This window comes from Harpia harpyja, chromosome 5 (genome assembly GCF_026419915.1).
Source record: "Harpia harpyja isolate bHarHar1 chromosome 5, bHarHar1 primary haplotype, whole genome shotgun sequence".
In the NCBI taxonomy this organism is placed as follows: domain Eukaryota; kingdom Metazoa; phylum Chordata; class Aves; order Accipitriformes; family Accipitridae; genus Harpia; species Harpia harpyja.
The window spans coordinates 59547868-59570387 of NC_068944.1; the positions used below are offsets into that span (position 1 = coordinate 59547868).

At 39.2% G+C, this 22520-nt stretch overlaps 1 long non-coding RNA gene across 3 annotated transcripts in view; it reads left to right on the plus strand.

The window, feature by feature from the left end:
* The window catches only part of LOC128141845 (uncharacterized), a 43821-nt gene that overhangs the window by 12381 nt on the left and 8920 nt on the right, over positions 1–22520 (plus strand). The gene's annotated exons all lie outside the window — the stretch shown is intronic.

Consider the following 22520-nt stretch of genomic DNA (forward strand, 5'->3'; position numbering starts at 1 on the left):
ATGCTACTGCTTTTTAATATGCTTCCATATTCACCTCCAGTAGAGTATAATTCACACCTATCTATCTTTTGTAATGTTAAGCAAAAGAGGGTGCAGTTCCCAAGGGAACTGGAATCAATAGGCCTTGAGATTCATCACTGACTTCTCTCTTGCCACTTTATTTTCTGGAATAGCCTGCTCACTATATCTCTAAGGGCTGTTCCTTCAAAAAAGATGAGAAACACATTTTTGTTCCAGGTGTTCTTACATTGACAAGAAAGTGATGTGAAATTAAGTTCTTTATTTAAGCAAATGAGGCAGAGCATTATATCACTAGCACAAATTCAGGAAACATCTTGAAGGTAATCAGGATGAAGGTACCAGGCAAATATAGTTGGATGCCACAGATATAACTAAGAGACTGTTCAGAAGACCAAAATGGGTGATCTTAGTTTTTCACCAATATCTCATCATGTTTTAACAAAAAGAAAAGTCCTAAGGAAGTACAAGTGTGTAAATGCTGACTTTGCTAATAAGCTGTTTCCTGCTGGGCTCCAATGTTTGTGATCCATCTGCTTCTAGAGTCTATTCCCAAAGAGTATTTTAGAAAAGCTTACTTATACAGAAAGGCCTAGAAATTTCCTGAAATTATTCTGGGAACAAATCCAGAGGATAGTGAAAACTCTGGGACATATTCATGTATATAGATATCGAAAAGGACCATTGCTTGGCGCAATGTGTTCCCAAGATATTTAATATATCTCTGCAGGAGGGGGGAAGTCTTCTCAGTGTATGCATCACATTTTAAGGAAATTTGGTCAGGAAGCACGGCACGACTACAGCAATAATATATTTACGTTACATTTCAAATACTGTGAGCACATCTAAATCTTAAAGCAATGGCATACACTTTAAATAATGTGTAATTGTCATAGCTGTCATCATGTAGGTTAAAGATACTTTATGCATGTGCAGTTACATAAGAGACAGCAAATGATGCTCACAGTTTTCTTCCTGTAATTAAACTAGGGTGTTTTTATGCATTAAGGTATTACCCTTAACAGTAAACTTCTTTGTGATCTCATGTAAGTAGAGCTTTAAGTTGAAGTTTTGTCTGCTGAGAGAAGGATGAGCTCCCTGAACAAAACAGAACAAGTCAGGGAAGGGTTTGGCAGGTTTTCGCATTCATGCGTGGGAGGAGGTTTGCATCTGCTGGATGCATGCGTGCTCTATACCCTATATTTGTTGCTGTGGATGGCCGGTGCCTATGCACTTGTTTCTAGGGGCTGCTATCTCTGCTCTTTAGAGAGGCTGTGGTTTCCTCTTGAACTTCTGCCTGTGCCAACACCCTCTGTTTTGTCTTGATGCCAAATGCAGCAGTAGGCAGAATGGGGGAGGCTGTGCACATGTATGGCCATTCCTGAAGCGCATGTGCTGCATCGTGTATTGCTCATCGAGTGCGACTACACTCCTGAGGCTGTAGTGAGTTATCCCTAGGTCTTGCTGATACTTCAATAAATATATAACTGGCTTGCAGATTTTGTCCTCTGTGTTCCTCCAAGAAAGGCTTGCGATGTGCAATAAATCAGCAGTTATTACTTACATGCTACAGTGTTGGTTTTGACCTGTCCATATTGTGGAAATTAATGGGACATTTGGTCTCTCCCACTTGATATGAATTCTGGGGGGTTTTTTGGTGGTCTTTCTGTAGTAAACCTTTTAGTAGCTAGCTTCCCAGCAATGTTTCCAAGTTTCAGTTTTCATTGAGCATACTTGTTTTACTTTAAAAAAAGATAATAAACATTTAACTGATGGGCAAAACTTACCAAAACTAGTTCATTACATTTGTATGCTTCTACTCAGGATTGCTTTTAAGGAAGGAATAAAGGCAGAGCAAAAGGTGGGTTCTAGGAAATTTTGTGTCTCTTAGGAGTTTTGGTAATATTTAACTTGGGCATAAAATGCAAATCAGTCTACAAGGGAAATATAATTCATATAAAACTGTGCCCAGCTCTCTTGGAAGTCATAGGGAGACTTTCAGGGACTGAAATGAAGTTGGGTAGGCCAGAATCTCCTTTGAAGATACTGTTAATGATGACATTGCTAAAGAACGCAAAGACAGTGGGACTGATCCTGTGCTGTTTGTGTGCTCTGAAGTTGCTGTGAAATAATAGAAACTGCAGGTTTTTCCTAACATTTATTTGTGGCACTCATGGTTACTGTGTACATACCTTACACGGCACACAAACAAGAGCACAGCATGGGTTTTACAAGAAACTGCTGTTTCTATTGCAGATTATTGGGAGATAATATTCTAGATTCTGTAGCACTGGTATCTTCTGCTCCCACTTTTTGACATTCCTAAGCTCACACATTTTGAAGAATTAAATTTGGTGAATGTCATCATGCACTTAATATGTATGTTTCTCTAGAGGCCTTGGGGGCTTTGTTTTAAGGGCTGCTTATCATTATGCGGTATGCATTATTACAGTCCTTTAACTTTCCATTTTTCTACCTGAAATTTAGAGCATTTTCAGGACAATTTTCTATTTTAGGAGAAATTCCTAATTTACAAATTTCAGTAACACTATACAAGGGATAAAGAGCTTGTTCTATTCATCCCATTCTTCCTTTAGGTATGGATAGGAAGGACTTGAAGGAGGATTTTCAGACGTATAAGGTTATTCCTTGCTGGAGCTTTGAACTGACATCCTGTTGTGGAGGCCTTTGCAGTGGGCTTCACTGGCTTTAGAGGATTTGAAACAGGGGAAATTGTGAGGTAGTGCGATAGGTGGATTGTTAAAACGTACAGCCACCTCCTTTTGCCTCCTGTGACTGTGATCTGGTAAAACCTTAGTTTCACTGCTGAGTTGAATAGTTATTCTTGCATTCAACAGCCATTACTTCACGTGTAGTAATTTCTGAGATCAGGTGCGAGTCAGTTTTTAACCCAGTTCACTGAGGAAGTAAGGCTTCTGCAATCATGCCACAGTTACCTCTGTTAGTCCCTTTCTAACGGTTGTTTAACCTACAGGCCAATTCAGTCAAGTTTAAAAGTAGGGTAGAGATCCCAGAAGGGAAAATCTTCTGCGGTAGTTCCAGGGACTGAAGACAGCCCCTGAACGTATTTGTTCATCTGCCAGAGGATGAGAGACTTGATTTTTAGCTGGATTTCCTGGCAGCCAAGTAGATCAACATTTACGTTTTAGCCAGCCTGTCAGGTATGTGTCTAGCTGCAAGATGTGGAGCATTATGTCTGTTGTCGAACAGAAAACAAATACAGGTAGATCAGGAGAACTTGAAGATATGGTTGCAAAACATGAGTGTGTGTGTTGAGGGGTGGGAGGGGGCTCTTGGTGTTACAGTTCAGCCACAAGACATGAAGACAAACCCAGCCTTTTCAAGAAATACTTGATTGCAGCTAATCAAGTGTGCCACAAACCTTAAACTCTATTTTATTAATAATTGCTGTCTGCTGTATCTACAGTTAAAAATACAATCACACAAGTTAAAGAAATTTAACATCAAAGAACTTAGCAGTTTGGGACAATTGCTGTCAGTTTTGTGGACTTCTGTGCTGAGTCTCACAGTCATCCTAAATTTATCTGAAATGATTATAAATTCTACTTAATATAGTAGAACTTTAAAATGCTGGAAATCCTCAGGGAAAAATACATCTTCTAAAAAGCTAAGGCACATCCATATGGTTGATGAGGCTTAAAATATCTTATTTGATCTTTCTGGCAACCAGACTATAATCAGTCTCTAACAAGACCTTTCTATATATCAGACTTAAGGAACTGCTGAAATCATGAGAAATGTAAAAGCGGAGATGAACTTGTTCATACTTCTTTTCCCATAGTGGTGAAGTAAAGATCTAACACATGACTGAGGGGAAAGGTGTGGGTAGTGCTGCTTGAAATCACGACCCTAAGGGCCTTGCTCTTTTGGGCTTAGGTCAAGATTGTAGCAAAAATGGCATTCCCTACTCCCTTAAAAGGATGTGTATGTTGCTAATGCAAGCCTTTGGAGGCATGATTAGTTACTCAGAGGAAAATGCTTGTCCTCCCATTGGCGAAATATGTGTAGGAATCACAGCTGTTACTCCAAGTACTGAAAATGTCTTCAATAGCTGTATACTCTGAGTTCAAACAAAAACTGACTGGCTCTAGCTATTGCTGTTGTAGAAGTTAAAATTTCTTTTCATCTATGTGTTGCTTTGCCCCACCTGAGGATAACAGGATGTAGATTTTGAAACATTCAACTGTGTATGTAGGTACAAAATTTAATGATATCCCTTAATGAAAATGTTCAAGCTGATAACACAATTTTAACATAAATACAGGGAATATCTGTTTTTCATAGAAAAGCCAGTAAGATGACTGTCTGTCTGTCTTGGTACCAGAAACTCATATGTAACAGCCCAAAGCAAAATATTTTGCAGATAGTAGGGTTCCAGGGTTTACAATACACCTTAGTTTGCAAACTGCAAAACACCGATAGGCTGTCTTACAAGGTGTCTTCATATTTGCATGCATATTACTAGCTATTCCATCCCTTCATAATTTAGTATACTTTCAGGGTTTGCAAACAGAACTGTAATTAATACTGCTTGGGCCACTCCTAAAACTGAAGGTTTGGAAGTAAGGGATGATTCAACATGCTGCCTTATAAACAACAACATGCCACCTCAGTTCACTAAAATGAAATTCACTTTTCCAGTTTTTAATCATACAAATTAGCTTGGAATACAGTTCAATGTATTTGTATTTCAGATTTCACTGCTCATAGCACAGTGTATTTTTCTATGTATGTTAGTTATACTGAAATTGAGAGAGACGTTTTTAGGGTCTGGATTAAGACAGTGCTGAAACAGTAGCTGGTTCATTCATTTTAATGGAACTACTCACTGAATAAGTGTGAAGAAGACTGATTAATGCACACTTAAATCCATGATCTCAAGTGCGATAGTTTTCATTGACAAAAAAAATTATACCAAGGAAGATCCTTCTATTTCTGCAGATCTTTGTAACAGTGTTGCAAAAGAGGAATAACTAACTCCAGATATGTTAATTCAGGATTAAAATGTTCCTGACGTATTTCAAATAATGTAAAAAAGGGAATTGTCTCATAGGGTGAGAGAAGAGAGCACACAAAAAAAATTTCCTCCAAGAAATACTTTTTTACTCACTATTGTTTTACTTTTTTTGTGCCAACTGCATACATATGTAAGCAACTCTGGTCATGCCAGAAGGTATAACTCTGTGACCAAACTTTTGCAAGAATTTTTCATCTTGTGTGTGATTGATTAATCATCTTTTGCTTTAATATTCCTTATATATGATTTTTCCATTGAAAGCAAACATACTAAATAGAAATGCAGTATGACAAACACAGATTTATTTCAACAATCCAAACTGTTGATTTAGAAATCCACAGTTCTCCTTGTAGAAAAGCAGAAATATTTGCATAGGAAGGACTTCCCAGTATTTCACAAAGCCTTTCAGAGCTCAGAAATAATGCAGTAGATCTAATACCCTGTAAAACATTGCATCTTTTGAGCATCTCATCTCCTAGAGGATACCAGCCCTTTAGCGCAGGGCTTAGAGCAGGCATCTACAGAGTCTACCCAAAGTGGAATAGTAGAAAGAAGCATCTTGCAGATTTGTTTTCTCTCTAATTTTGGAAACTCTTTGTCTTTGCTTGTCACACGTGTTTAGAGGTGGCATATTTTTTATTTTCAGGCCAGTGTATACCCTGGCATAGGTTAACTTTTCCCAAAGCAGCATTAATACCTGCCCTCTTCTCAGTGACTGTAGGAATGTGATTTTGAATTTAGGGTAATTTGCAAAACAGCTCTTACATGCCTCAAGTACAACTTAGATGCAGCTTACGCACTGAAATACAGGAGAATAATCCTGGATCAGGTTTCATCTTGCCCATCCTTTCTGAGTTTTAAGTGCTCTAATCACCTTAGCCATTATCAAGGTTGTTGGCACTATCACCATGGTGGTTTTTAGCAGTGAAAAAAACCCAAATGACTGAATTCCAACAAGGCCTCGGGACCTGAACTTGAGAAGTAGTGGTCGACTCTGAAACCCAGTTTAATGTGCCACAGCATCCTGAGTTTGACACCGTAAGTCTAACTTCTCTCAAATGAGAGACATTTTTAGACACACTTTTTCTGATGTTACCGTTGAGCCAGGAGGAGAAAAATTTCTCTCCAGGTGTATTTGTGTTAAAGCAACTTTCACTGTAGCTTTGGTAATTGTTTCAGTAGGACAAAAGGTCAAATGACTGATCAGCTGCCCCCATTCACTAGTGCTTCAGATCTTTCAGGACATCAGTAGGAATCTTGCCTTTAAACTGAAGGAACTAGTTCTTAGCAGCTTATGTTTAGAATTGTTCGTGAAACAGAATGGTAAAATTTCCGTGAATAAATAGTAGGTTGAGTGATTTAATTCACTGAAGTGCTGTGTTAACCATTACTGGGTAACTGAAGGTAAAGGCAACATGTAGGATAGCTGGCTGAAATGGCAGCTTTCAATTCACTTTGCAAGTAAAATTACTTCATTTCCCCCTTTGTTTTAATCTACGTTTCATTTTGCATTATATTGTTCCAAGGAGGCATCATTAATCTTTCCAGTTTTTCTGCTAGCATCCTTGTGTCCCCTGTGGCTTGGGGCTGCAGATATTAATACTTTTGAAAGTTCCTGGTGTTAGTACATCTGTGCAGTATTGTGATTGGAAAGAGAAAAATCTGTGATGATGCCATGAGTTGTCCCTAAGAGAAAAGTTGGCAAAACCAAGCAGTTCTCTGGGATTTTAGGCTGCAAGTCCCATAAAACAGTTTGCCAAATGTACATAGCAAAACTGGAAACTTTGGGGAATTTTCATGGCTGCACTGAAAAAAATTTTCTTATTAATGGTCCTGTAGGCAACACGGACGGGAAGATTCATTGCAATGTACTGTAACTAAGTCTCTGTATCCCCTAAACTTTTCCTTACACGGGTAGTTAAGCATTGTTGTCAGAAGTCTGGCATGGTTCATGAGCAGGATTCCTTCTGTCATCCACTCATCAGTTGCTAGCTCTTACGAGGTGCTGCCAGGAGAGAAGGAAATTACATGTAGTCTGTACAAAAGCACGTTGGCCCTGGCACCTGGCCCATGCAGGCAGCCGTGGGAGAAGTACGCCCGCATGGGGGGATGGAGTTGCTCAGGTAGAGCTCCTCCATCCTCTTCTCAATGACAGTTCTGTGTTTTTACACAGCCTTCTGTCAAGCTTTGAAATCAAACCAACTTTTGGAGTTGAGAGCTCGCTCGACCCAGAAGGATATGGCTCCAGTAACTTGTGAAGCCTCTTTTAAAATCTGCCAGTGAAATCTTGACCATGTTGCAATCAACGGGCAGGTTTGAAGGCAGGAGGTTACCATTGACTTGAGCAGGATTAGACTTTTGCCTTGTGGGCCTATACTTGGCTTATAATTAAAAGTTTCCAATTCTTTTTAAAGATGCTGAAAACGTGCAGTGCCCATTGACTTCTGTAGGACCTCGACTGGATGTTCACATTTCAAAAAATAAACTTGTTTATCTGCTAACTTAGATAAGAAGTTAAGAGCATTTTTAGACTTGATCTTTCAGCTACTCCCTTAATTTAAGGAAAGCAGTAGTACCTGTCTTACCTGTAGCTATTATGAAGGTAAGCACATAGAAACCCCATAGCATCATACAGCCATCTAAGAGTTTCCTAAAAGTGCAAATGTTCTCTCTTGCTTACCAGTGAGTAGTCAGCTGGGATTTCCTTTTGTATGTCCCATATTATTTCCTGCTTTCTCTCTTTGCTCTTGCTGTTAATAAAAAGCTGAATATAAAAATAAAACTTAGTGAAAATCAGAACTGATGTATGAATACGGCATTCAAGAGTACTTGGCCTTTTTTTTAAAGAGAGGTAATATTTGTTTAATATAACCCGTATGTATTATGGCTCTGTGAGTGTACATACCAGTGAATGTTTCTGAGTCTTTTTGCAATAAACAACATGATCATACCTTTAGCTTTTGTGATCTCAGAATCTTAACACCACCTCCCAGCCAGTGCCCTGTAATGAATGTTGCATTTACATTACCAAATCTCATCACCATATGTCCGTGTGCACTGTGGGGCTCAGAACAGTTGAAGATGTCCTTAGTTAGGTCTGTGAAATAAAATGAAACACAACTCCAAATATTAGATGAGGAATTTCTGCAAAGATGGTGTTTAGCAATAAAGATGCTGAGGAGAAACTAATTTGAACTGCGTTCTTCATGAGGAAATTAGTTTGCTCAATACTGACAGAGAGACTGAGTAAAGGGTATTTTCTTTTTTTGTAAATGTACACACAATGAACACTGGCAGATAGCTGTACAAGTAAAGAGATTTCTATTAACTGCCAGGGTACATTCTTTTCAATAAAGTTATCCATATGTGCTTTGAGGAGATAGTTAAGATTGTTTTTCCTCAGAATGATTAATGACAAAGGACATACAACCAGCCGCTCGGGTTGACTTTGTGGATGAGTCATTCAGATATAAATGTTAAGTAAAACCATTTATTTTCATTGTACTTCTTTGAAAAGGTGGTTTAATAAACAGCCCAACAGGGACAAATTTTTGGTCTAACACCTATAGTGTCCTTTTTAAGCCTTGTGGGTTTCCATTCTGATATAGTGACATTTTTTTCATATCTTAAGAAGACTTACTGAAGGCGATTTTAATTTAGAAACTGTTTCATATCTTTATAAACTTCTGTATATATGTATGCATATATATTTGCTCACATCAAGAGAGATACAACAAGGAACCGTCTCTGTATATAGTCTACCAATTCTACTGAAAATACTTAATTATTCACTGTAAAAAAGCTTTGACTACAGGTTAATTTATTACCATATATTCACAGATGCTTTGTCAAGTGACGTTTGAAAGGTTTCAAGGGATGACATTTCCACCACCTTCTTTGGAAGACTCTTGATAATCAAACAGGAACATCAGTAGGAACTTTCTCCGTGATTCAAAGCCTACTTTCAATGTGCCCCTTGTCTTTCCTTATAAAAACAGTTTAAAAGAAAAATTACTTGATTATACTGCTCTTCTGTTCCTCCATCTATCCAGCTGCTTGTCTAACAGTCCTCTAGTAATTTCTGAACCTGGTAGCCAATTTCAACCAAATTTGACTGAGGATTAGAGGTCTCAGAACTATTAAGGTCTTATACATTTCATGAAAATTGAAACTAAAGGAGAGAGGCTCAAGTCAGTGCCCTGCTGAGTAAAGCTCAGTAACAGCTTGCCACAGGGAATCGGCTTAACTGATTGCAAGTTCACACTACTGAAGTTAAACAAATACAAGTACTGGCTAGTTAAACCTTAATTTTGTAGTGAACAACAATGTTGTTTTTCAAAAAGGTTTTCTTGTTCTCTTTGCATTTGGCCTTCCTTTTTCTTCTGGCAACTGAATTTTTGCTTCTTCAGCAAGAAGCTGCAAAGGGGTTTTTAAAACTGCACTGGAATAAATATCTACTCAATTTAGACCATTTCAAAGTAGCAACCTATATGTTAAGGTTACAGTTCATGGGTAACTAGCAGATTGTATTCTGTGAGTAGTTATGAGGAATCTGGAGAAGTTATGGCTTGGTTCACTTTCATTTTAGATTGATCACTAAAACTTTTATTGGATGACTGATATGATTTGTTTCAGAGGGAGTTAAAAAAATCCTTCCTGATATTGTGATAGAGTAATTAAGGTTTGTTATTATGGTAATATGTATTGCTTTAAATATTTTCAACATGGTTTAATTTCATTTCTTGCAAAAGAATGCTCTTATTTTCACAGCAGCTCCCATTTTTATCTGTAGAAGTGCATGGTAGTGTAGCTTGGGAGTCCATCCTCAGGCAAAAGTCCCACTCATTTCAGGATTAAAGTTTTATTGTTAATGATAATGGTTTTAATCTCAGTCCTCAGTGGGAATACAGACATAAATATTTGAATAAATCTCTTCAGTAAACCATTTGTTCTGTAAGAGTTGAAACATCTCACATTGTCACCCAAAAGGTGCCAGCGAACCTGATGGATGCACTCTTCCCACCTGCTGTGGTAAAGTGGTATTCCTCACCCTGTATTCAGAGGCTTCCAGGCTGGTACCCTGGTGCCAGAGGTGGCAATTTATAGCTACCTGGCACCAGAATCACTGCCCTGCCAGGTATCTTAGCTTGCTAGACTTTAGCACATCACTCTATGGCTGATGTTCCTCTCCATGGGAGACCTCTCTGTAGGAGACCTCTGTAGAAGTTCCTCTCGATAGTAGCTCAGGTTCAAGGGGCTACATAAGTGGTCCATTGACAGTCATATATTGCTTTACTAGGAAGCTGTGCTAACTTTTCTGGAAGTGGCTCTGCTGTCTCTCCTTTGCACTTGCCTTTCACTTTCCTCCACTGAGATTACAGATCCAAGAAGGGGCTTAATCCATCTAGCTCTCCTCAGACAACTTCTCAGGTATCCAGGAGTTCCCTGCAAAGAAACTAAGATGCTCTTAGTACATTTATGCTGGTAAATGTGTCTGCTGTAGACTGCAATGCATGATCCGTAGACCATTTGGTGCAGGATGATCACATCCGTGTTTTTCAGGGCTACTGCACTCTGAAACAGACTGGTCACATCCATAGTGTTCGACTTTTCTAAGCCTCACATGGTGGCCCTACAGGTCGCTAGTTTTTATGTGTTTTTCTGATCAAAGTGTAATGCGCGGGTTGTACTTCAGTCTGCTAGAGTGGTGATTTGATTATATGAATCTTAAGGTATGTGCTGCAGGCTCTGGGGTATGACAGAGAGGAATGTGTGGTTATTTGCAGTAATGTTGGAGGACTACACTAAGCTGGACCCAAACAGAGTGCAGGCTAGCCCGTGCTGTCTTTTGGGAACAGTTGCTAGTGAACTATCCACAGAGCTGCCCTTATGTTTTGATTTGAAGGGAGCTAGCTGATTTCCTCCAAAGGAAAGCTGGAGAGTAATGTAGCCAGGTGACCACTACCTGGGAGTTTGTCAAGGAGCTAAGCACAATGTAGATGTGTCCACTGAGATCCCCATGTGATGTAGTTCATCTGCTGGAAGATACGATATCATACTGGGGTATTGCATGATAAGAAGCAGAATACCCAGCTCTTGGGGCAGTTTTCTGGAGTGGTTAGTGCTTCCACTATAAATCACCAGATTTTACCAGATCTGGAAGTTACGACCTTTGCTGTTTTCATGGCCTTGATCATGATCCTACCCATAAGGAAAATACCGCATGGCTTAAGGCAGCACAAGAAAGTTAAAGAACATATTCCTTAGTTTGATACAACTTTTTAATAACATCTTCTTGCTTATAATCATCACTTTGGGTGATTTTCACACTTTTACCACTTTTGTGATTTGTAATACTGTACTGAATTGCCTTCACTATTGATTTAAAACAAAACTCAGTCCATTTTTCTCACCATTGTTGAATGAAACTATTGTTTCAAATGGTAAAAACAAGATCCATTTGGTATTTGGATGCTTCTGGATACTAAAATGTTTTCTGTCATCACTCCCTAAGCACAGGACTCATGACTAAGCATCATACCAGGGTCTGAGACATAAAGGACTATAAGTAATGTCTGAATTCATATGTGCTTCCTTGGAAGCTTTTCCACAACTATGTCTTGAAGCTTTCCCAGCTGTAGGTGCATTAATCTGTCCACACCATGGGAGAAGGGAGAACTGGGTGCTTTTTCTAAGGTTTATTCTTTTATTTTGAGAAAAATGTAGAAGGCATAGTTTATCAGCTTAGGTCATCTTTCCTCTCCTTCACAGTGCATGAATGTTAACATTTTAGTGCAAATCAGGAGTGCACTTTTGAAACAAAACTCCCGATTGTCCCTACTGACTGCTTTGCTTCTCACTGTGGGGTAGGTTTGGAGCATATGGGCTAGATTCCTTTGGATGAAACTAAATTGGAGTGTAGATGCCCAGAGCACACCTAATGCACTCCAGCCACAATAGGGCATTTAGTCTGTGGGACCAGTCTAGAGTTAGTCCAGACTTCTCTAGAAAGAACCAAGATAAAAGCAAAAAAACCCTTAAAATGTGTGTACTGTGGATGTCAGGTCTTCCACACTGAGTGTTCTGCTCTACCAATTCTGTCCTCTTGTTCTTCTGTTGATGTAGAAACCACAGCACACAATGCAGATGTTACATGCTTTTGAAGAAGAGAGTATCTTGGAGTTGTGAGAACAGTAGAACCACTTGTCCACGTTTCTTCCTTACCTCTTCAGAAATTGTTTTAGCTTCTTGATCTTACAGAGCAAGAATGTATGGGCACTACACCATCTTGTGTTAGATACCTGGTTAACCACTACAGCACTGAACTTTGTCTAGACACATACTTGTGATGTATGTTGCCCTTCACAAAGAATTAAAATCAGCAGCTTTTTTGGGTAGGGTGAGGATGGGGAAAGCAGAGAGGTTTTCAGATGTATATCGGTTTGTTCTTACATGGATTTTACATTTGTTTCAGAGGAGTTACTCTAGAGTTGCACTGTTTTAAACAATGAGAAAATTAAGGGCCATGGTTTGCTGTGGCCATTTCATTTATGTGCCCCCAAATACCTTGGAGGTTATTCAAATAAATGTACTCTGTTCCATTTACTTGACTGTCTGATGGCTTAATCATGCAAATAAATGTGTGGATGATATTTATTTGACTGTCCGTCATGTGGTCTCTTTGACTGTATGGTAAAGCATATTTTCTTTTTCCCAAAAGAAAAAAATTAAATTAAATGCAACACCCCCCCCCCCCCCCCCCATTTTGTAATGCTGCAGTTGAAATTTTAAACACACAAAAGTCAGGACATTCAGAGTTATGACTCCCTAGAGCTTGTAGCTCAGCCATGTTGTACATGTGGTGTAGATTAAAGCAGTGATTTCCTCTCTTTTCTGTACTCCTTTCTCTTCTGGGTCTTTTCCTCTTTTTCTTTTAGCTCTTTTATACAGTCTGCTGGAGCTCCTCTGTGGGATGGGTGATCCTGTAAAGGCCCCGGTTGACAGGCACGGGAGCAGATCCCATGCACGTGAGACTGTGGTACTGCTTGCGACGGCAGAGGAGCATAGCAAGGAAAAGAGGGAGCCCAGCAGCTCCCTGCATGGCACGTGTGGGGCCGGTCCTGTCTCTGCTTCATCCTCATCTCAAACTAATACAACATATTGCAGCATTTTCCAAATAGCACTTTTCTTTTTTCATGTGTGTGTACTTGTCATGAATCTCTTCCTTGATGTGCTCTGTTCATGTTGGTCTGTGTTATAGAGGGGGTAGTAACTTAACAACAAACCCGTAGGTCTTCATTCACGGATATTCTGTGAATATCGCAGATACTCTGCGAATGAGATAAGCAGACAATGCGATAGCATTTCTCAAGAGCCAGATGTAGCCTAAATTGACTGACAATGAAGGATGGATGCTGCTCAGGCTTCATGTTGATAAGAATTATCTGAAAAGAGTTCCCACAACACTTCTATTTCCTGGGTCTTACCGTTTTTCCTTGTTACTTTTTCTATTCTGTATTCCTACATAACCTGAATAAAGTATTATATAGTGTTTTATGTGGTTACTGTTTCTTTGCTGGTCTCGTAAATAACTTGCAGTGTTTTCTGACCTGGCGTAGTAAAACTCCCAAAGTTCCTCAACAATATAAATTTCTGGAGGCCGATAGGTGTATATTGCCCTGAAGAGAATGCTAGATTGTTTACACTCCTCTAGGCCAAATCCCGTAATGGAAGAGCTCGTCTGTCCAACTGCTTTCTTTTTTACAAATGCATATTATTACATTAGTCTCTGGATTTTCCAAAGAAAAAATAAAAGTTTTCAAGACTGTCATTATTAGTAGCTAAAAGTTCCTGCTTTTTCAGTTCTGTAAACATTGGGATAATTAAAATATTATTCTAAATCCTTTTGAAATAATGGTTTTGGTTTAGTTATTGTGAGTTAAGCACTTATTGTAGTAAAAATAAACACCTTTCTATTTCAACTTATACAAGCAGGATATTATTTCCAAGCTCCTCAGGGCAGGGATTGTACTTGTCCTTGTGTCTGCAAATTATTTATTGGAAGAGGGACCCTATCCTCCATAACACTTCAGCATTAATATTAAGTGATGATCTTCATATGGAAAATATTGAACCTGAATACATGGAATTTTGTAAATACCAGCAACCTATTGTACAATCATGACAGCACTTTTCTTTTTCAACTGCTCATATTTCTCTCCTTGGTTCTTCTACATCTCTTTGTTTAATTGACTAGAGGAGAACAAGGCAGAAAAGCAAGAGTCTAAAGTTAGTAATGCAACGCAGTTGCTCTGAAAAATCGTTTTCTGGTTTTCTATGAGATGGCTAAAGGATTTATGTCCAGGTATGTCAAGCTTGATAAGTACATGCATCACTGGTTTAAGGAGGAATTCTGTCTCGGGATTAAATCTTCCCACTGCTTCATGGACTAGTCTGTGCTACGTGCCAGCCATGGTCACCCGTCTTTCTTGTGGGAACAACGTTTCCAGTGTCATGGGACTGCTGTGCTTGTGACAGACTCAGAGCTATCGTTCAGCTGCCTCTCTCCAGCCAGCCATGTGTACGAAGGCCAGTCATGGTCAGCTCTGAAGCTGGTACACCTCTTTCTGATGGGTTCAGGTTATTGGGTTCAATTTTACCTCCTTTCTAAAGATAACTCTTTCCTCAGACACATAAGAAAAGTTCATCCAGGCATTAAGTCCATAACATGCTTCATCTCACTGTGATACTGTGACACTATTAGTAATAGACTAGCTACTAGTTAGCAACACTAGTCAAATAATAACTGTGAAAGTAAATTACCTCTAATTAGTACACTGTAACTGTCTTTACACAGTGGCTTCATGTGCTAGGATGCCTTGCATGACAGCACACTCAAGAAGAACCTCATCATGACCGTGTTGACCCCTCAGACACTATCTTCGGAGCCTTCCTGATGAACTCTGCCTATTCATGCAGGTTGATAGTTTATCCCTTGCAAAATTCTTGCTTACTTGGTACATGGAGCTGAAATCTGAGCAAGGCTGAAGAGGTCCAAGAAATAAAAGCAGATGTAAAGGAATTGTTTTGCATATGTGGTTTTACACAGTGTTGCCAGTTCAGTTTCTATTTTACGATAAGTTTTAACAGTGGATAAATGTTGTATTTTTAGAAAAAGAAAATACTTGCTAGTACAAAAGAAAGTGTATTCCAAGATTTAGTGGGAATTATGCTACCTTTTCTTCCTTGGTCTGAAGAAAGAAATAAACCAAACTGATTCAGGCCTGGTTTTGATAAAATAAGAGGAGAAATTCAGGGCAATCACAAAATGGGAGAAAGTATTATGAGAAAATATTGGATGGAGCAGGAGTCATAGCCAGCATTATACTATAAATGAATGTACTAGGTTATTGGTTTTGTTCTTAATGAAATGTTGTATATAGATCTGTAAAAGCCTTTTTTCCCTGCTTAAATATTTACAGATTATATTTGGAAGCTGTTATCAGAGTTAAATTAAAAGATCCTACTATTTTGTATCTTGTGTATTTGCATAAACCGTATCAGTTCACGTTTAATAAGATTTGCTATCAAGAGAACCACAAACTGTTGACCATCTTAACATCTGCAGATTTTTCAGGTTTTTAGGGGTTACATGTCTGAGTAGATTTATTTAACTCAAATAAGGAATTATGGAAGCGATTAGATTTCTTCCATATTTTCGTGTCACTGACAGGCTTCCAGTTCAGCTTTACAATATGGTGTTTCTTTGCATACAGCTAAAACGAGACATTCCACAGGAACAGAAAATTTGCTATTTTTGTTATCACCACAATCACATGATATCTGCCATCAACAGCTGGGAAAGTTTCCATTTAAATAAATATTAGAGAAAGAAATATTTCAAAAACACTTTTAAACTAAGTCCCGGTAGGTGTATATTGCAAGAGCACACACCAGTTTAACTCAGGATTATATTGATTTTTATTTTTGTCATTCACTGTGGTAAGTCTGCCTTAGATCATTTGCTTAAATGCATTCACATATTTACAAGAAACTGCTTCAGTTATGCACAATGTGCCTGCCATTAAAAGTTACAGTTTGGATTTGTACTTGCTTATGAAAGATAAAATAAAAAACAACAAGTTTCAACCTGCAAAGTGTTGTCAAAGATGCATTTTACAAAGGGTTCCCCATTGACTCATTCTTTGTGGACTATTATTATAAATGTGAGGCTCTTCTGTCCCACAGCAAGGATCTGTCTGGCAAGCCAGGTTGTTTTCAAAAGCAATAAAAGACATGCATAATAAGAAAAATTACCTGATAGTTCACTGTGTCCTTCCTGCTCCTAATGAAAGATTGTTCAATACAGCATATTTTACATTATTTTGCCCAGTCCACTTTTTAATAACTCATGGGATGTGATTCTCTATACTTTCCTGATGAAGTCCACTCTTGTGTACATCTAGTTATTACAATCTCTTGTGTGGATTATTTTTTTCCCCTGAAGAGAATTCCTCTATTCTCTGTTACATGCTCTTGCATTGCTCTCCACAACTTTTCCCTATGGTAGGGGCTTTGAGTGCTTGTCACTGTCATGACATAAGAAGAATTTACATTCCTCTAATCTGCCTAAGAGGAGCTAGTCCTTCGTAGGGTGTGTAGGATCTGGCTGGAACCAGTTAGACTTTTTAGAGCCTCATTTTTGCACCGAGCTCAAATCAACTGGGGAAAGGAGAAAGGTTGTCCCCTTTTTCCCTCTCATTAGCACAGGGCAGCATATTTGAAATGTAAGAGACAAAGCAAGAATATTTGAAATTTATGCATGAATCCTTAGATATAAGGTAGTAAGTGCTCAATTTCTTCTTAGCAGTTATAAAATGCATGCTCTCCTTTCTTTCACACCTTGTGGTTTGCTGCTAACTTGAGGATTCTGGAGGTGACTGAAAGCAGTGATATTTGTACCTAAATGTGATACTACTTCAGATCCTCCTGTACAGCTCAGTCCAGGATCTAGACTATAAGGACACAGGTTATTTTGCATACTTGTGAGCGGTCCAGCTAAACAGGTCTTCTCTCTGCAGCGATGCTGCATGCCAGACTCCAAAAGGAAGACTAACAACGACAATATTGCTAACTTCTCTTGTCTTAAATGTTTTCTTCTTACAGTTTCTTCTACATTATTGGTGGGAACTATGGGATGACCAGAAATATCTGGATGAATGCACTGCTCTCTTTATGGATTACTGTTCATTAATAGTATTTATTATTAAGCTGCTTACTGAGGAAAAGAGCACTCTGTAAAACTGTTCAGTCAGTAGCTTAATAAATGTCAAAAAACGAGTGAAACAGAGGGACTCATATCTGTTATAGCTTTACGCTAATCATCATTGTCCTTCTATCTGTCAGCCCTTCTGAGAAAAATGCACTATCCATCATCTTGATCCACCTGGGAGAACTACACTGTCTCAGCTACAGTGAAGAGAGAAAAACAGAAAAGAAAACTAGATTTGATTTTGGGCAAGTTGTCAATATTTGTAATACTGGCGTGTCATTACTCTGTGTTGTAGATGTGCACATTTCCAGAGTCAGTCAGCTCTCGGAGATGAGATTTACAGCAGTAAGGTGTGGAACAGCAGAAATGTATTCCTGTGCACATCTATATTGTACATTGCATGGCTGACTTGGACATCCATAGTGGTGTGAATTCCTTCCAGTACATTTCTCCAGCTATCCTCATCCAGTAGAGCTAGGCTATAAGATAGACTATAAGACTATTGACTATAAAATAATGCCTATGACTAGGCTATAAGATAATGCAAATCAGAGGTGGTAAGTGGTTTCAGGACCATCACAGGAGCCACCATGGGTGGTAAGACTCCAAACCTATCCGATCTACTTATTCATTGCCTTCAATACCACTGACATAGAATTAATGTGAACATCCATCTCAGCCTTGTGGGCAGCACGAAAATTGAAGAACAGGCAAAATACAGGGGCAGCTGTCTCTCTTGTTTTTCACTAGCTTGAGAAGTACGGATAATTCTAAAATAAGTTAAGGTCTGCTCAGTGCTCTGGGACAGTAAGAAGTTAGTTTTCTGTATGTCTGAGAATGTGCCAGTTTGAGCATTTCTTGGAAGCTGGAGAAACTCAAAAGGTTTGGTCCCTCCGCCCCAGCTGTTGAACCCAAAAGACACATGCTCCAGCAGGGGGAAACAGCTGGAGGACTGTCAGGTTGGGTCAGGTCGCTCCCCTCCTTCAGCCTGGAAACACACAGAGGCACATCCTGCTTCAGACCGTTAAGTGAGAGCTTTGCTCCGGAGGGAAATGTCTCTGAATTAAAACATACTTGTTCCCACCTGTATGAAATTGTCTTTGTTTCCTAAGGGACCTCGCTAACCCCCTGTGTAATCCTCTGTCAGTCCTTCTTTGTGCTGAGGGGAGGGCAGAGATGAAAGACAGTCTGCTGTAGGCAGAGCTGAAGAAAATTGTCTGCGTCACTAAAACTAACAGGGGTCTCAGCTCTGGATACCCTTGTTCAAAACTGGTATCACAACAGTGACTATCGCACATCCTCGCGTGCAAAGGAGTTTACCATCGTCAAGAGAGGCTGCGGAGGAGCTGCCGCAGCCGGTGGGAAGTGCCAGGACCCTCCCTGCAGCCTGAGCAGCACCAGGGTGACAGCTGTCAGGGCATCAGGGCTCCTCCCAGCCCTCGGCAGCAATTGAGATCAGGTTAAAAGAGCTTTATATTCCGTTTTTAGCCTGGAAGACTTTCCTAGTAGTTTTCCTCAGAGTTTCTACTGAGAACCAGCAGTTTTGGGTGTCCCTGAAACGCCTCCTGCCAGCCACGGAGCCGCCATGTGAGTGGAGCTGTACCTCAGGCTCATCTGTCTGCTCAAGCAATTAAGAGCTGTTTTGCTTCGGCAGGATGGAGTGGGGTTTCATAATGAAACCAGTTCTGACAGTTGAGAGGAACATTTGGCAGAGGTTCCCTATTTCTAAGTTTTCCACCCCTTCTGTCCACAATTAAGTTGCAATCAAAATCAAAGCTAATGTAGTAATGTTTAAGTTGTTCCAAACCCAATTACAATTAAGGGGAGTTTTCTATTGATTTTGGTAATGCATATTGTTGTGGAGGAACGGTTTGCCAGAAGCTCAGATCAAAGTGGCAGATAGGAGAATATAAATTTGCTATTTTTTCTGAAGTCTTGGAGAAGGAGGCGGCCAGTATGTCAGTGCAGAGTATTTGAGCCTCTCACAGCACAGAGTTTCTTCCCGTCTCTTCAAATTAACCTTGCTTTCGGTCAGTCTTGCGTTAGGTTTTCAGGTGTACATGGGTGTGGGACTCAAAGCAACAGTGGAAGGGCCAAACAGTAACATGATAGATATTTCCTTCACAAACAGAAAGTGGAGTTCCTATCCTTTTTTTAAAAACCCTTCATCAGGCTGCATACTCTTGAAACAAAAATCAGATGAGGTTTCTATCAATATGCATAATTGCTAATCAGGAAGAATTATATATAGTAATATAGTTCGACTGTGGTTCTTATGCAGATAATCTCTTGTATCAGCAGATTTTCCCAGACTAATTAACAGATGTGTGAAGGTTTAATTCTCTTTCTACCTGCAAATTTAACTCACGAAAATTTCATCTCCATGAAAGATGCAGAAAAGCGGAGAGTTTCTGTCTTCCCACAGACCCAAAGGGGGATGACACTGTAACAGTCAGAGAAATTTGTAGTAGTTTTTAAACTAAATTCAGGAGAATGAAAGTTTCCAGAAAATTTCTTTTTTTTTGCGGAAGAAAAGTTTTGAGTGAGAAAAATGTCATCAGTAGTTGCTTACATATCAAAAGGGACCTTTATTATAGAATAATGAGTAATAGATTGAAATTTGTTTAGCACATGTAGTACTACTATTTTATGATGAAATAAGTTGTTATATATTTGTAAGGCAAATTTCCTTTTTTTCAACTGTTATCACTGACTTTCCTTGGTTATGTTTCAACCTTTCTTCTCCTTCATCTCTGTTCCTGTCTGGTATACTTTTTTGCCTATAGGATTTCCAGTTCTGTTCAGGGTTCTGCAGTTATCAAGAGTTGATATTAGAAACAAATTAATATCACAATGGCAACTTCTGTGTAATTTTTTAGAAGACCTAAGGGAATTAGAACTACTGAGAAAATTGTTGGGGTTTTTTGCTGTTCATCCAACAAATATGACCTGAAGAAATAGAAGTGATGTATTTCTGCAAATGAGGATTTTGCATTTTAGAATTTGATAGACTTCAAAATGAGGGAAGGTTTTCAGCTTGCCAGCTGCTTTGAGTTATTCCTGTCAATTGACCTACCTAATCCATTAAAATCTCTTCCTTGAATTTAAAGGACTGGAAATTGGATTTAACTTGCTGTGGCCAGCCACTTCTCATTACAAAAGAAATGGTCTCAAGGCAAAACCTTACCTTGGTATATAGCTCTCCAGGATCCAGATCAGGACGGCATGGCTCATCTCTGCTCAGAAGGGGTTCAGAACTCTTATTTTTCATTTTCCTGACAATACAACAGTGAAGTGGGGACTAGAGTCTGTGGTGAACCCATCGTTCAGCCCTGGATCCTAGCACACACACACCATGGTCTTGTTTTGATGGTTTGTTCTTGAGGGTTAACTGAGAGATGGCAGCACAGAGTGTGTATTGCTCTGAAGAAAGCTCTAATGGTCCTGCTATCAGGAGTTGGGGGGGGTTATGGAATATTTCCTGACCCTGAAAAAGTTGACTTTTTCTTCTTTCTTTTTATTTTCTTTGGGGGGGGGATATTTTTCCCCCAGGTATCTGAAGAAAAAGTGATGATTACAATAAGAGAAATTGCAAGAGGTTTTCCATATCTAGGGACAGTGGTGACATCCCCATAAATCATGGGTAACCCTAACACAGTCTTAAAGAGGTTTAGTTGTCATACATAGATATGGCCGTTCCCATCGTATTTATCTTTCACTCCACAGCTTATAGAAACCAAATTTCTGTCATCAACAATTATTAATCATACATTTACCCTGCTGAGACATCTAATAAAGCATCAAGTACAGAGTTTGAACATGAGAGAGAAGGAGAGAAAACGTAATCCAAATTTTCAAAAGTAAAGGGAAGAAAAATCTCATGTAACATCTGTGCACCACATGTTCATAAATTACAGTGGGCCTGTGAACATTTCTTCTCTCATCTGTATGTCACACAGTTTTAATAGTTCATAATTTCACGAAAAACAACATTATTATGCACCATGCTTAAAAGGAGGTGTGATCAGCTCTCCAGCAGCACTGCTGCAAGCTGCTCTCCACTGAGGGCAAGCTGGAGGCAGTTTAGCATCTTGTGGTGTCTCGGTCTTTGCATGCAAAACTCCTTCTTCATGGCAAGACGGAGGGAAGCACTGCTGAACTGCACCTCAGGAGGCTGGGCCCAATGTGATAACCTTTGACTCTCTAAGGAAATTAACATTTTGTGCTTAGACCACCAAAAAATGTAGTTGGAATGTGAGGGCTCGCTGAGAACACAGCCTTCTGTCAGCAGTGCATTATAGAACAGGGGTTTTTTAGCTTGAATGAAAAAAATGAACAAATTAAGTGTCACACAGCAAGCTTCACAAAATTTTTACCCACCACTAAATTGCAGGTGTTAATCTAAATATTTGTGCTTCCATCTACTGAACTGAGACAAGCCAATGGTGTACAAAGGAATACACAGATAACCAGGTTTGTTCTTGCCTTTTATTTCCGGTGAAATTTATCCATCTCTGCACAAAATCGATATGCATCATTAAATCCCAGGTCTTGGGCTGACTCTGTGTGCCCATAAGGAAAAACCAACAGTTGTGTCTTGTAAACATTTATTCCAAGATGTGGAGGAAAGCGATGATTTAGATGCAGACCTAGGAGCAGAAGAGTGAGGGAGAGAGACGTGTCTGATGAAAGGAAATTGTGCTTTTATATTATCTCCCATTCTTAAAATAACCCTCTTCCCCACCGAAATGATGACATCTAAAGAAGAGATAGCACTTATAAACATAGAAGGGTTTTTTTCCCACATAGATATGGTTAATACTACAAAAAGAAAAAAAAAAAAAAAGAAACCATGGATTCCAATATGTAAGAAGAAAAAGCAAAATCTTCAGGAAACACACTTGCAATAAACAAATTGGAGACTACAAGCATGCTAGGAGTAGTGTGCTAAGCACATGGGCAACACTCAGGCTCCTTACGGCCTAAGACATTTAAACTTAAGTTTAGTTGTAATACACAACTTCAGAATCTTGTTCAAGAAAAGTACGGCTTGGAAACAGTTTCCAGCATGAGAAATTTCCATCATTTCTCTTTTTCTGCAGATGATAGTTCTGATTTAGGGAACAGTATAAAAGATGTAAGGGGCTGCAAACTCAATTTGAAGCATTTCAG